Here is a 14,937-nt window from a genome sequence, read left to right on the forward strand (position 1 = left end):
TTAAAAAAAAAAAAAAAGAGAGAAACAGAACGAGAACTCAATGTGGAAAGGGTGTTCAATGGGTTATAGAAAAAATGCGAGTGCAGAGAACCTAGGTCAGCAGCAGAGCATTTGCATGGTACATGCAAGATTCTACATTCATTCGAACACTGCTAAAATAAGGAAGATGGGGGAAGAGAACCAAGAAGTGGGTGACACCAAGAATTCTTCCTCTGGGAGGTGAGGAAGCTGACATTTATTTCCTATGTCCTCACTTGCCCAAGATCCTGATGTGTCTACTTCCATGGCTGCTAGCTCTGCAGGGGACTCCAGTAGCTTACCAGTACAGAAGAGCCACTAGTCTCGGCCAGCTGCTTCCAGAGAATTCTCTTGAGATTTAATCTGGTAAGATTCTTCCTAATTTTCCAGATCTGAAAAAGCAGTGTGTCACTGAGTCAATCTCTCTCTCACTCATTCTTTTCTCTTTGTAAAAAGTCTTTCCTCTTAACGCTGTTTTAGCCTCCGTGCAGATCCCCTCCTACCACATCCGATGATGTTCTTTCAGGTTATTTTCACCTGTGTCCTTGGAGTTTGCAGACCAATCCATTATAGGATGGTAGGGCAGAGCCTACAGTACCTGAGAACTGCGGAGGTTTGTACATACTGTCACCTTCAGTGAGGGGTGAACAACTCCACTGTGACTACATGAGACACATTTACTTTTTATTCTAGCTGTCACATCACTGTTTGCACTTACCAGTAGATAAAGAATCATTAAGAAAAATAAGGATATTTGTGACAGATTTACAGGATACTTTAGGTAATTACCATATCAGGTAAAGCAAGACAATTCCACAGGACTAAAGGATAAATTGGGTAGGCATGAAGTCCTCTTTATGGATACAAAATTAGAGGCCCACAGAAGCCATTCAAGTTACTCATGCCTTTGTTGAGGTTACTCACGACCACACTCACCCACAATTTCTTCTAAAGGAGAAATTACATTAGTTTTATTAAGCTTTTCCAAAGAATGTTAATGGGATAGCAAACAGCTCATTTTACCAAGACAGCATAAATTCATATCAAATGAAGAACATATTACTAGAGAAATGTGGTAAATACCCAAATCTGCTGGAGACAAATCTATAAAGTTTTTAAAACCCTGTGTGTTTTCTTAAAAAAAAAAAGTTTTTTTCTTTTACTTTCATCACTTTCGAGTTTAAACTTCTTACCTGAGGGATTTATTGGGGATTCTTTGACCAGAAGAAGCAGATTACTAAAACCTATTAATTGAGTTTTATTGCCTAGAGTTTTAGATATATTTAAAATATTGTAACTCATTTCTTCTTTCTCAATTTCTCTACAGCATCCCATAATGTATCATCAGTGCCAAGACTGAATGATCCTGCCAACCTGGACTTTCTCAGATCATGTCACAAAGCTGAACAGTAAGTGGAAAACTTTCCTATGGAATGAACAAGCCCTGAACTGGGCACAGCACCAATGTTAGCATTCTACTAAAAGTCATCTAGTGAAAACTACTTTCCTTTTCTCACAGACAGCACAATCTGTATTGCAAATGATTTTGTTTGCCAAGTTATACTGAGTTTCCAAAATGTTTTGGAAATCCATAAGGAATTTGCCTACCTTTTGCTAGTCTCTCTTACATGTCTCTTCTTTGTATGGAGACTCTCTAACGCATCTCCTCTCTTAGTACGTGCCCTGCCTGTCCCACTAACCAGTTATACCATGCATCGCTGCCCTTCCTACTTCACATAATTGTCAAATTGCAATGAAGACCACACTGGTTCAGTTACTTACTCATAGTTAAAGGTTAGAGTCTAATGTTCTTTTATCATTCTTAGAAAAGAATGTTAACTCCTAGTAATTGGTTAGCTTGTGATTATTATTTTTAATCTAAAAATACAGAACTGTGGAGATGGTTTAGTGTTTACTCTTGCAGAGGAACCTAAGCTGGATCCGTGTAATGGACTAGAACTGTCTGTAATTCCATTTTCAGGGAACCCAATTCCCTCTTCTGCAAATAGTGATATCTTGACTTCTTCCTTTCCAGTTTGTATCCCTTTGATCTCCTTTTGTTGTCTAATTGCTTTTGCTAGGACTTTGAGTACTATATTGAATAGGTAGGAAGAGAGTGGGCAGCCTTGTCTAGTCTCTGATTTTAGTGGGATTGCTTCAAGTTTCTCTCCACTTAGTTTGATGTTGGCTAATGATTTGCTGTATATTGCTTTTACTATGTTTAAGTATGGGCCTTGAATTCAAGATCTTTCCAAGGGGTGTTGGATTTTGTCAAATGATTTCTCAGCATCTAATGAAATGATCATATGGTTTTTAATCTTTGAGTTTGTTAATATAGTAGATTATACATTGATGGATTTCCATATGTTGAATCATCCCTGCAGCCTACTTGATCATGATGCATGATCATTTTGATGTGTTCTTGGATTCAGTTTGCAGGAATTTTATTGAGTATTTTTGCATCAATATTCATTATGGAAGTTGGTCTGAAGTCCTCTTTCTTTGTTAGATCTTTGTGTGGTTTAGGTATCAGAGAATTGTGGCATCAGAGAATGAACTGGGTAGTGTTCCTTCTGTTTCTATTTCATGAAATAGATTGAAGAGTATTGATATTAAGTCTTCTTTGAAGGTCTGATAGAACTTTGCACCAAACCTATTTGGTCCTAGGGTTTTTTGTTTTTGTTTGCTTGTTTGTTTGTTTGTTTTGGTTGGGAGACTATTATTGATTGCTTCTATTTCTTTAGGTGTTATGGGACTGTTTAGATTGTTTATCTGATCCTGATTTAACTTTGGTGCCTGGTATCTGTCTAGAAAATTTTCCATTTCATCCAGATTTTCTAGTTTTGTTGAGCATAGGCTTTTGTATTAGGATCTGAGTATTTTTGAATTTTCTCAGTTTCTGTTGTTATATCTCCCTTTTCATTTCTGATTTTGTTTATTTGGATACTGCCTCTGAGCCTTCTGGTTAGTCTGGCTAAGGATTTATCTATCTTGTTGATTTTCTCAAATAACCAGTTCCTTGTTTTGTTGATTCTTTGTATTGTTCTTTCTGTTTCTACTTGGTTGTTTCCAGCCCTGAGTTTGGTTATTTCCTGCCATCTACTCTTGGGTGTAATTGCTTCTTTTTGTTCTAGAGGTTTCAGATGTGTTATCAAACTACTAGTGTATGCTCTTCTTTTTGGAATTGCCCAGAGCTATGTGTTTTTTCTCTTGGCACTGCTTTCATTGTGTTCCATAAATTTGGGTATGTTTTTGCTTCATTTTCATTAAATTGTAACAAGTCTTTAATTTCATTCTTCATTTCTTCCTTGAGGCCTGTTTTTTTTTTTTTTTTTTTTTTTTTTTTTTTTTTTTTTTTTTTTTTTTTTTTTTGACCAATTATATGGTCAGTTTTGGAGAAGGTGCCATGAGGTGCTGAGAAGGTATATTCTTTAGTTTTAACATAAAATGTTCTATAGATATTTGTTAAACCCATTTGATTTGTAACTTCTCTTAGTTTCACTGTGTCTCTGTTTAGTTTGTTTCCATGATCTGTCCATTGATGAGAGTGGGGTGTTGAAGTCTCCCACTATCATTGTGTGAGGTGCAATATATGCTTTGAGCTTTAGTAAACTTTATTTTATGAATGTGGTTTCCCTTTCATTTGGAGCATACATGTTCAGAATTGAGAGTTCTTCTTGGTAGATTTTTCATTTGGTGAGTATGAAGTATCTTTCCTTGTCGTTTTTGATAACTTTAGGTTGAAAGTAGATTTTACTTGATATTAGAATGGCTAGTCCATCTTGTTTCTTGGGATCATTTGCTTGGAGAATTGTTTTCCATCCTTTTACTCTGGGGTAGTGTCTGTCTTTGACACTGAGGTGCATTTCCTGTATGCAGCAAAATGCTGGGCCCCGTTTACATATCCAGTCTGTAAGTCTATGTCTTTTTATTGGGGAATTGAGTCCATGGATGTTAACATATATTAAGAAAAATGATTGATGCTTCTTGTTATTTTTGTTGTTAAAGGGGGAATTATGTTTATGTAGCTATCTTTTTTTTTTTTGGTTTGTTAAAAGAAGATTATTTTCTTGCTATTTCTAGGGTGCAATTTCCCTCCTTGTGTTGGAGTTTTCCTTTTATTATCCTTTGATGGCCTGATTTGTGGAAAGATATTGTGTAAATTTGTTTTTGTCATGGAATATCTTGGTTTCTCCATCTGTGATAATTGTGAGTTTTGCTGGGTATAGTAGCCTGGGCTAGCATTTGCACTCTCTTAGGGTTTATATGATATCTGCCCCAAATCTTCTGGCTTTCATAGTCTCTGGCATCATTCTGACAGGCCTGTCTTTATATGTTACTTGATCTTTTTTCTTTACTGCTTTTAATATTCTTTCTTTGTTTAGTGCACTGGGTGTTTTGATTATTATGTGATGGGAGGAATTTCTTTTCTGATCCAGTCTATTTGGAGTTCTGTAGGCTTCTTGTATGTTGATGGGCATCTCTTTCTTTAAGTTAGGGAAGTTTTCTTCCATAATTTTTTGAAGATATTTCTTGGCCCTTTACGTTGGGAATCTTCACTCTCTTCTATATCTGTTGTCCTTAGGTTTGGTCTTCTCATTGTGTCCTGGATTTCCTGAATGTTTTGGGTTAGGACCTTTTTGCATTTTTCATTTTCTTTGACTGTTGTGTCAATGTTTTGTATGGTATCTTCTGCCCCTGAGATCCTCTCTTCTCTCTATTGTATTCTGTTGGTGATGCTTGCATCTATGGCTGCTTATCTCTTTCCTAGGTTTTTATCTCCAGAGTTGTCTCCCTTTGTGATTTATTTATTGTTTCAATTTCCATTTTTAGATCCTGGATGGTTTTGTTAAAATTTCTTCACCTATTTGGTTGTCTTTTCCCTACGTCTTTAAGGGAATTTTGGGTTTCCTCTTTAAGGTCTTCTACCTGTTTACCTGTGTTCTCCTCTATTTCTTTAAGGGAGTTATTTATATCTTTCTTAAAGTGCTTTATCAGCATCATGAGATGTGATTTTAAATCCAAATCTTGCTTTTCAGGTGTGTTGGCATATCCAGGACTTGCTGTTGTGGGAGAACTATGTTCTGATGATGCCAAGTAGCCTTGGTTTCTGTTGGTAAGGTTTTTGCACTTGCCTTTTGCCATATGGTTATCTCTGGTTTTACTTGGTCTTGCTGTCTCTGGCTGGAGCTTGTCCCTCCTGTGGGCCTATAATCCTGTGTCACCATTCCTGTGAGACCTGCTTTCTTCTGGCAGGACCTGTGTACAGAGAGATGTGGAATAGCCCTAGCTCCCGGGTGTAGATGAGAAGGATCCTGTTCCAGCTGCTCCTTTGTTCCTGTGTCCTGTGCACTTTTGACTAGTTCCACTTTGGACAGGTATTGGAGAGAAAATGGAGATCTCACCTCTGAGCCCAGGAGTGAGAGCACTGCTGGGAGACCATCCCTCTCCTGGTAGGATCTGTATACAAAAGGTTGTGGAACAGCCTTAGCTCCCAGGTGCAGATGCTTCTTTTCTTCAAAAACAGAAATTATAGGGGAATAAGGCTGGTAACACTAGTTATTAAATGGGTGGGAGCACTATATCTTGTATCTGCTAAATTTATTTGTCCTGGAGCCCTCAACACTATTGTAGTGCCCAGAGCTCTCCCAAGGCTCATTAGAGCAAACGTAAAAAGCAAGATGAACTTTTCCAAGGCTGGTAATTCCAACTACACAGAAAGTGGGTAGTGAAATCTCATTTGATTTTGTGACCCATCTTGGATTATTTTCTTAATGCATCTACTGAATTTGGTCTGCCTCCTCTTTGCCGTTAGTCATCCACATTGCTGTGCTTAATATGGGCAAGTTAAGAACTATTTGGCTACATTCCATTTTGAAGGGGGTGAACATCATTTTGTTTTAAAGCATATGTTAAGAGCATTGCCATGATCTACAAAGACACCTAGTGGTTTATTCAGGTTTCTTCATGTTTCAGCTTGGAAGATTAATTGCTCTGTAGTCCATGAAGGAAATGCCTAGTGGGTAGGATTGTTATAGGTGTGGTTCAGAGTCTAAAGGGCACCCTCTGAGATTTCCAGGCATTTGTGTCCCAGAGAAAAGAATTGGACCTGAGGCGCGTGGACAGTGATAGCAACAAAGACTGTTTTATTTAGGAACAAGAAGGAATCCAGAAAATGGAAGTGGGCCAAAGAATTGGGAAAAGTCCAATGTTCAAATGCTCTAGGTCTCAAAGTCTCATTCCTTAATAGGTCATTTACTTGCTCCCATTTTCTCAGAAAGCAGAACCAGATCACATAGGGCTTACCCTGTCTACTCCATAGGTTCTTTTGCTACTCAAAGCCTGAGAAGAGAGGGGCTTTCAGTCTTGCTCTCTGTCTTTTACTGAATTTGTTTTTTTTGAGATTATAACTTAATTACATTTCTTCCTTTCTTTCTTCCAATGCATCCCTTCACACTCTCCTTCAGATTCATGGCCCTTTTACCCCTGCAAAGCCATCACAGAGACTCATGAAAGCTACAATCTTCAAAGCATGGCAAGTAGCATAACTACAGGGAAAATATCCTCTGTGTAGCTCAGTTTCCAGCAAACATCTGCAATAAGCTCAGTCTCTCCCTGTCTAACCCACCAGTTGATCACTGCTTGAACAGGACCCTTAAGATCTTATATGTTCAGCTCTTCTGAACATAGGACCTTTGTTTTCTCCCTGAAAGAAAAGCTTCTTTTTTGCTGTAGGAAACATTTCCATGGTTCTGAAATAGGATCTACAGTTCATCATATCTCTCTTTGATTCACTTTGTATACTTTTTCTACAAATCAAGTTTGTTGTGTAAGACTAGGAGTTTTCCAAAGCATACTTTGTAAAACCTAACGGATATGTCACCATAGTTAATTGAAACACTGTGACAGATTGAAGTAAGATGAGATTAAATGTGATAGATTCAATTTTGATTTGTTTTTTGGCCTTTCAGCACATGGAAACAATGTTTGTTCCCTGTAGGTCATCTTCATGAACATTAGCCTGTTCTCTCTCTTATGTTCTTAACCAACTTTACCTATCTACTCTATGCCTCTATTTTTGACATTCTTCCATTCGCTCTTTCCAAAACAACGCTTTTTACCAGAAAACTTATCTTTTGAAGCAATCCACACTCTCTTCACATACATATCTCTCTTAGTGTAGTTCCCTTTCTTCTGTCACAATAATTCACAGTGGTGTTTCCTTCCCCCATCCTATCAGAGATAAGTTGGGGAATGATGGATGAAGAGAAAAGTTGAATATTGCATAGCAGGTTAGGTAAGTAATTCTGATTAAGTAGAAATTAAGCAATAAAAAAGGTGATTATTATAAAAAAAATTTCAGGCATACATCCAATTATTTTTTATATTAAGCAATTAACACTCAGTTTTTTAGTATGTTTACTGCAAATTAATTGAAACCTCTTAGAATACAAAAATCATTCAAGGCAACAATGCTATTGGCTAGCCTAGTGCATGTTATATTGCAAATACTTAGTTATATTGCAGAACTGAATGAATTCACATTACAGTGCTTGGTCATCATCTAATGTATGATTATAAGTAAGGTGGGACATTTGGTCTTAGATGTCCCTGAAGTAGTCACACTACCCATGTGATGGATACACTATAAATATTTGTGGATTTGAATCATCATCCCTTCCATCAATTTTCATATGCTGTCTATAATAAATTCATATTACATACTACATACAATCTCTTCTCCAGTGTGATGTCAACAGAATGGTCTAGCTTCTGTAGAAAGTAAATGTCCTAAAAATAATCTCCCATTCAAAGTCAAAGATCTCTCAATGTGTGTATTGATAGCTTCGGTACTATTGCTCAATTCTTGTTTGATTGGGGATAGTATCAGATACTTTATAATCCTCAAAGGTCCAGAACAGCACTGCTTTCTTTTACTCTGTAGGCGACCAGTGAAACTCCAGTTACTATACTGGATCACTCATATCTAGCATAATCTACTAGGAGAATACACAGCACAGAAGAGAGAAGCCATTTTCTTGAATAACATGTGAGGTATTCTTTTACAGCTTTCAGATTTTTTTTAAACAATTCTTACTTTTATAAATATAATAGAAGGTCAAGGAGTTTCTCAATTTGGGAGTAGCTTTTTGGGGTGGGGGATACAAAACAGCTGTACAGGGAGGCAAAGGAAGAAAAGAAGCTAGACTGTGGCATTCAACGCAACATTGTTAAATTTCAGAAGAGACACTCAGAGAAGCAGTTGGAAACAAGGCAGCTCTTTTTCATCCTGTCAACAAACTTACCCAAGTAAGGAATTTTCTGAGCCAAGAAAAGAATCCAGCTCTGTGAACTCCCTGCGGCATACAGAGAAGGCACTCCTAATGCTCTACAAGACACTTATGTTGCTCCTGCAGGTGGCTGCTCTGTCTGCACATGCAAACATGAGCTAAGTCCCCGGAGCTGCTGTCATTTACCTATAGCTGCTTTTCCAGGAGAGCAGGTTCCTCGCCCATGCCCAACAGCATTGAGTTCAGGGAGAAAGCCAGACAAGCCACCTACACAGCTGGAAATTGAGATTGGGGAAAACTCAGGGAAGTGCTGGAAATAAGCTGTGCAGAGAAGTGCTATGGCTAAGTCTGTGTTCCTTACATGATTTTCCAGAAACTCTTACCTTAAGTATGGCTATCCCTGTTGACCAATAGCTCTCTCTCTCTCTCTCTCTCTCTCTCTCTCTCTCTCTCTCTCTCTCTCTCTCTCTCTCTCTCTGTGTGTGTGTGTGTGTGTGAAATGAACACTGTGTTCCTGGAACTCTCCTAAATATATTCTCTATGTTCATCTCAGGACATCATTAGACCAAACTCACAACTGGAACATTGGAATTCTAACTTGGTGAACCCCAAGTGCAAGTCTCTGATGGTTTTGCCACCTTTGTCAGAAAGCCAGGCATGAAAGGTATGGATTTTTTTTAATCTTATTTAAAAGCTGTTTCATCTTATGGGGCATACACTTTCATTTAAAGATGATCATTCAGTGCTGCATTTACTCAGGATTCTCCAGCCCAAAATAACTTCTAGCAACAGAATTTTCCACAGAGATGCCTGTTCTTAGAGCCTTCGAGTTCAGAGCTTCCACTCCAAGCCATGTGCTCCAGAGTCAAGCTATAAGTCTATGTAAGGATAAGGCACTGTGGACCCTATAGGACCCAAACAGCTACAGAAATTATACAACTGCCCATGTAAAAGATCCATGCATCAAATCTGCTTTGTAGAGAAAATACTGGTGGAGATTATATCTGTACTGAATGAATGTTGGCTTCCATTCTTATTATTTCCTCAGAATGTGACAATAAATCGGTTGCTTTCAAAATGTTTACATTGTATCATGCATTATAGATAATTTAGATACCATGAAAGAACATGGAATGCTATACAAATAACAGGTTATTTTTTATTTTAAAAGTCCAACCCTTTAGTTGTCCAGAAAGCACCTAAAGTGTTCTACTGAACAATTGATAGAGAACCCAGACAAAATAAACTGTAAATAAGGTACTAGTTTTACTTGTACTCATAATTGTATCATATAGTATTTTATCAACATATTTACAAACTCATACAGTTGTTTTCATACATACATTATTCCTTCACATATTTCATCCATGAGAAATTATATGTAAAATATTTGAGTGGCTGAAGATGTGGTATTCTTGGAAGTCCTGGAAACAAACACAGTCCATGGATATATAGGGGCAGCCAAATCCAATGTACAATCAAGAGAATGGGACCTCGAGAGGTCACAAAAGGCCCACAGTTACCTATGGCTAAGTAAAAGAGCCAGGCTTTGTGTCTGAATGTGGTGTTCAGAGTCAACTTTCTTCCATGACAAACTATAACTCTTACATGTGGTTGTGTCAGTATATAGGGCTCATGATAACAATTCAAACAGATTTGTTTGATCATAAAGTTTTCCCTTGGTATACCATTTCAAAATTTATTCACTAGGTCATTTTGTGTTTTGTTTTGTTTTCTTTTGTTTTGTATTTTACTTTTTCAGAGAAAGTTGCACTGTATAGCCCAGGTCTCTACCTTCTTGTTACTGCCTTCTGGGTACTGAGGTTACAGGGGTATGCCACCAGGCCTGGACCACCAATCATATTCTTGACTGTATTAGTGTGAGTCATGTAAGAATCTCCCAAGACAGAATGTGAGTCTGTCTGTGACTTTTAAGTGCTGGCTGACAGGCACCTGATATAGCTGTCTCCTGGGAGGCTCTGCCAGTGCCTGACAAATTCAGAGGTGGATGCTCTCAGTCAACCATTGGACTGAGCACAGGGTCCCCAATGGGGGAGCTAGAGAAAGGACCCAAGGAGCTGAAGGGGTTTGCAGCCCCATAGGAGAAACAACAATATGAACTAACCAGTACCCACAGAGCTCCCAGGGACTAAACCACCAACCAAAGAATACACATGGAGGGACTCATGGCTCCAGCTGCATTATGTAGCAAAGGATGGCCTTGTTGGACATCAATGGGAGGAGAGACCCTTGGTCCTGAGAAGGCTGGATGCCCCAGTGTAGGGGAATGCCAGGACAGGGAAGCAGGAGTGGGTGTGTTAGTGAGCAGGGGGAGGAGGAATGGGATAGGAGGGTTTCAGAGGGGAAACAAGGAAAGGGGATAACATTTGAAATGTAAATAAAGAAAATATCTATAGCTAATAAAAAAGACACAAAGTCTCATGAGCTGTGTAAAAATATAAAATAAAATAAAAATAAAAATAAAACATACAAACAATATGAAAGATCAATATAGTTATCTTTTCCTCTCTAAAATGTACTACCACTTCAGAGATGTCTGACAATGTGGATTTCCTAGATTAATAACAGAAAACAGAATTTAAAATAATAGTCACAAATTTCATCAAAAACCTCAAAGTGTTTAAAGCAGACGAAAAGAAACAGTTCAATGAAACTAAGGAAAAAGAACTTAAGGAGAGTAAACACCTAAGTGATGACCAAGAAAACATAAGCATTTGGCTGATAAAGACAATCCAGGACTTAAACATGGAATTCAGTAGAGAGATTGGCATGCTGAAGATGACCTAAGCTAAAGTGAAGATGGAAGTAAAAAATACAATAACTGAATTAGAAAACACAAAAGAAAGCCTTACAAGTAGAATGAATCAAGTAGATGATGGAATATCACAACTTGAAGATACAGTAGAAGACTGAGACCCAAATAAGCAAAAACCATGAAAATTTTAAAAAGAAAAACTACAAGTTACATATAAAGGAAACCCCAAGATAATTAAGGCTGAATTCTCAATGGAAACTTTGAAAGGCAGAAGAGCCTAGAACAATGAATTCTATGCCCTGAAAGACCCTGAGGACCAACCTAGACCAATATGCTCAGTACAAATATTTCTAATATTTGAAGAAAGACAAACTTCCTGTGATATAAACAGTCTTTTAAAATTGCATATAACAAATCAAACCAAAAAGTATAGAAAGCAATATTTCAAGATTAAAAGAGGAAAGTACATAGCCATGAGGCCAAATTCACACACACACACACACACACACATGCACGCACACACACACACAAAACACACACGCATGCACACACACAACACACACACACGCACACACACGCACACACACGTGCACACACACACATTTAATTATTAAAACATAAAGTACCACTGTGAACACAAATAACATCCCAAAAATTGACAACACAATGACTACAATTAACATAAACATTTACATAATAACTTTAAATATTGATGGTCTCAATTCTCCTATTGAAAGACAAAGAATAACTGAATGAATCAAGAAGCAAAGTTCATCCAGACAAAAAAATATAGAGAAACATCATATATTTGGACTTAATAGATATCTATAAAATATTAAACCAAAACCAAAACACCAAAGACCACACATTCTACTCAGCTGCACATGGATGCTTCTCTAAAATAGACCACATCATATGACATAAAGGAAATCTTTATAAATTCAAAATAACTCCCTGTATTCTATTTGACAACATTGCAATCTAACTTAAAATTGACAGCAAACACATCTCTAGTAAACTCAGGAAGAGCCAGGCGGTTGGTGGCGCACGCCTTTAATCCCAGCACTTGGGAGGCAGAGGCAGGTGGATTTCTGAGTTCGAGGCTGGCCTGGTCTACAGAGTGAGTTCCAGGACAGCCAGGGCTACATAGAGAAACTCTGTCTCAAAAACAAACAAACAAAAAACAAAACTCAGGAAGATGAAACAATTCATTCCTGAATAAGGACAATAAAAACACAACACAACAAAGTCTCTGGGACCAATTGGAACCAGTCTGATGAGGAAAATTTATAACTCCAAAAACCTCAACTGAAATAACAGAAAGAGCACAAATAACTTAATGGTACAACTAGAGCTGTTGAATAACAAGACCAAACCAAATAGAAACCAAGTGGGTTGCAAATAATTTCAATAATCAGAACAGAAATTAGTGAAACAGAAACAAAGAAAACAATAAAAAGAATCAATGGATCTATGCATTTGTTCACTAAGAAGACAAACAAGATTGACAGACTCTTGGCCTAAGTAACCAAAAAGAAAAAAAAGAACTAAAGTTAACAGAATTACCAATGAACAGGGAAACATTACAACAGACAACAACAAAATTTGGAATATCATAAATAAGAGAATGTTTCAAAAACCTGTAGTCCATAAAATTGGACTACAAGAAAGAAATGAAATGAATTTCTAGATTCAGTCTGATCACCAAAAATAAAGCAAGATGTCAACAATTTAAACAGACTCATATCAAAGAATGAGATTGGAATATTAATAAAAAAGCCTTCCAGGAACAATAACAAAAAGTCTTGGGCCTGAAGGATTCCCAGCAGAATTCTCTCCGAGAAAACCATACTCTGGAGAGAAAAAAAAAAGAGTGTCTTCAATAAATGATATTTTGAAAACTGAATGTAGAAACAGCATATTAACCATGTATCTATCACTTTACACAAAAACTAACTCTAAATAGATCAATGTCTTAAACATAAAACCTTAAACACCAAAACACAGGCAGTACCCTACATGATGTAGACATAAGAAAGGATTTTCTGAATCAGATTCTATTTGCGCAAGACTGAAGGCTAATGACTAACAAATTGAACTTCATAAAAGTAAAATGTTTTACACAGCCAAAGAAATAATGAATCTGGGAAAGAGAAATGCTACAGAATGTAAGAAAATGTTTGCCAGCCATACATCTGACAAAGTATTAATATCAAGAATATATAAAGAATTATAAAAAACAAAGAGTCAAACACACAAAGGCATCAACAAATGACCCATTCAAAGAATTGGCCTGAGACACGAACACAGTTTTCAAAAGAAAAAAAATTGCTAAAATATTAGCTCAAATGTTCATAATTCCTAACGATTAAAGAAATGCAAATTAAATTAACTTTGAAACTTCATCATAACTCAGTCAGAATGGCAAAGAGCAATAACAGTGGATAACCAATTTTTTTGGATGGGATGTGAAGGAAAGCGAACCCTCATTTTTTGTGGTGGGATTGCAAACTTGTGCAGCTTCTCTAGAAATCAGTGGGGTGAATTCTCTCTCTCTCTCTCTCTCTCTCTCTGTCTCTCTCTCTCTTTTTCTCTCTCTCTCTCTCTCTCTCTCACACACACACACACACACACAAATCTACTGCATGACTCAATTGTACCACTCTATGGGATTTACCCAAAGGATGCTACAAACTCTTTTTCAGATACCTGTTTGATCATATTTATCATTTAATGGATATTGCTGCTCTATTCACAATATCTAGTAAATGTAAACTTAAATGTTATTAAAGTGAAGAATGGATAATGATAATGTGGTACATATGCACTCTGATCATTGCTTGTCTATAAAGAAAGAAGAAATCATGAAAATTCCAGGCAAATTGATGCAACTATAAAAGATTATGGTTAGTGAGATAATCTAAGACCCAGAAAGACAAACATCACATGTTATCTCTTTCATTTGAGGCATCTAGTTCCATATCTTCACGTGTGAGAACATATCCTGGAGTAACTACAGAAACTGGCAAAATTAAAAGGGACCCATTTCCAGGCAGTGAAAAAGTAAAGAGGGGGAAATAACTGAGTACAAGTGATCTTATTAGGAAAATGTGGAAAACAGAGAAATCTCCAATTAGAGGGACAAATAAACACAGAAAAAAGGGAGGAAAGTGAAATAATAGAAGGCTTTCTGAAACCATCCTTCTAAAGTATCTATAATACATGTATGTCTGGTTTAACTGAAAATTTTTCATCCAGGTTGACACTGCTTCCTTCAAAGAGCATCTCACAAAAACTCCAACATCAACCATGGGAAGACCTGTTTTGAGCTGTTGATCGAAGTTTTCCAAGAGATTCTAAAAAAAAATTACAGGCTGTAGCTATTAACATTGGTTAGCCCCAGAGTTAGAAGATAAATCCCTATTACTGGAGACACCATAGGTTTCAGAAACAGAGCCAAGTGAACCCTGAGGTAAAATGACCTGAACGCCTCCTCCCTGAAGACTAGCTTTGAAGATACCAGAAGACACCATGCAAGCATCCAAAGGAAGAAATCCAACAAGAGTCCCATCTAGTTATGATGCCCACACACCACAAAAACAGGCAGGATGCCATGATAGCTCAAAGGATACAGGAGTGGTAGGTATATATAACCTTGGTAGTAATCAATAGTTACTTAGTAGGATGTAAGAACTACTGAAGAAGGGGAAAATTGTGCCTAGCATTGGAAATCTAGCCAAATACCCAAAGTTAGAGAAGTTATAAATTTTTTTGTTATTTTTTGTTTTTCAAGACAGGGTTTCTCTGTGTAGCCCTGGCTATTCTGGAACTCACTCTGTAGACCAGGCTGGT

This window comes from Mastomys coucha, unplaced genomic scaffold, assembly GCF_008632895.1.
Source record: "Mastomys coucha isolate ucsf_1 unplaced genomic scaffold, UCSF_Mcou_1 pScaffold12, whole genome shotgun sequence".
Classification (NCBI taxonomy): Eukaryota; Metazoa; Chordata; class Mammalia; order Rodentia; family Muridae; genus Mastomys; species Mastomys coucha.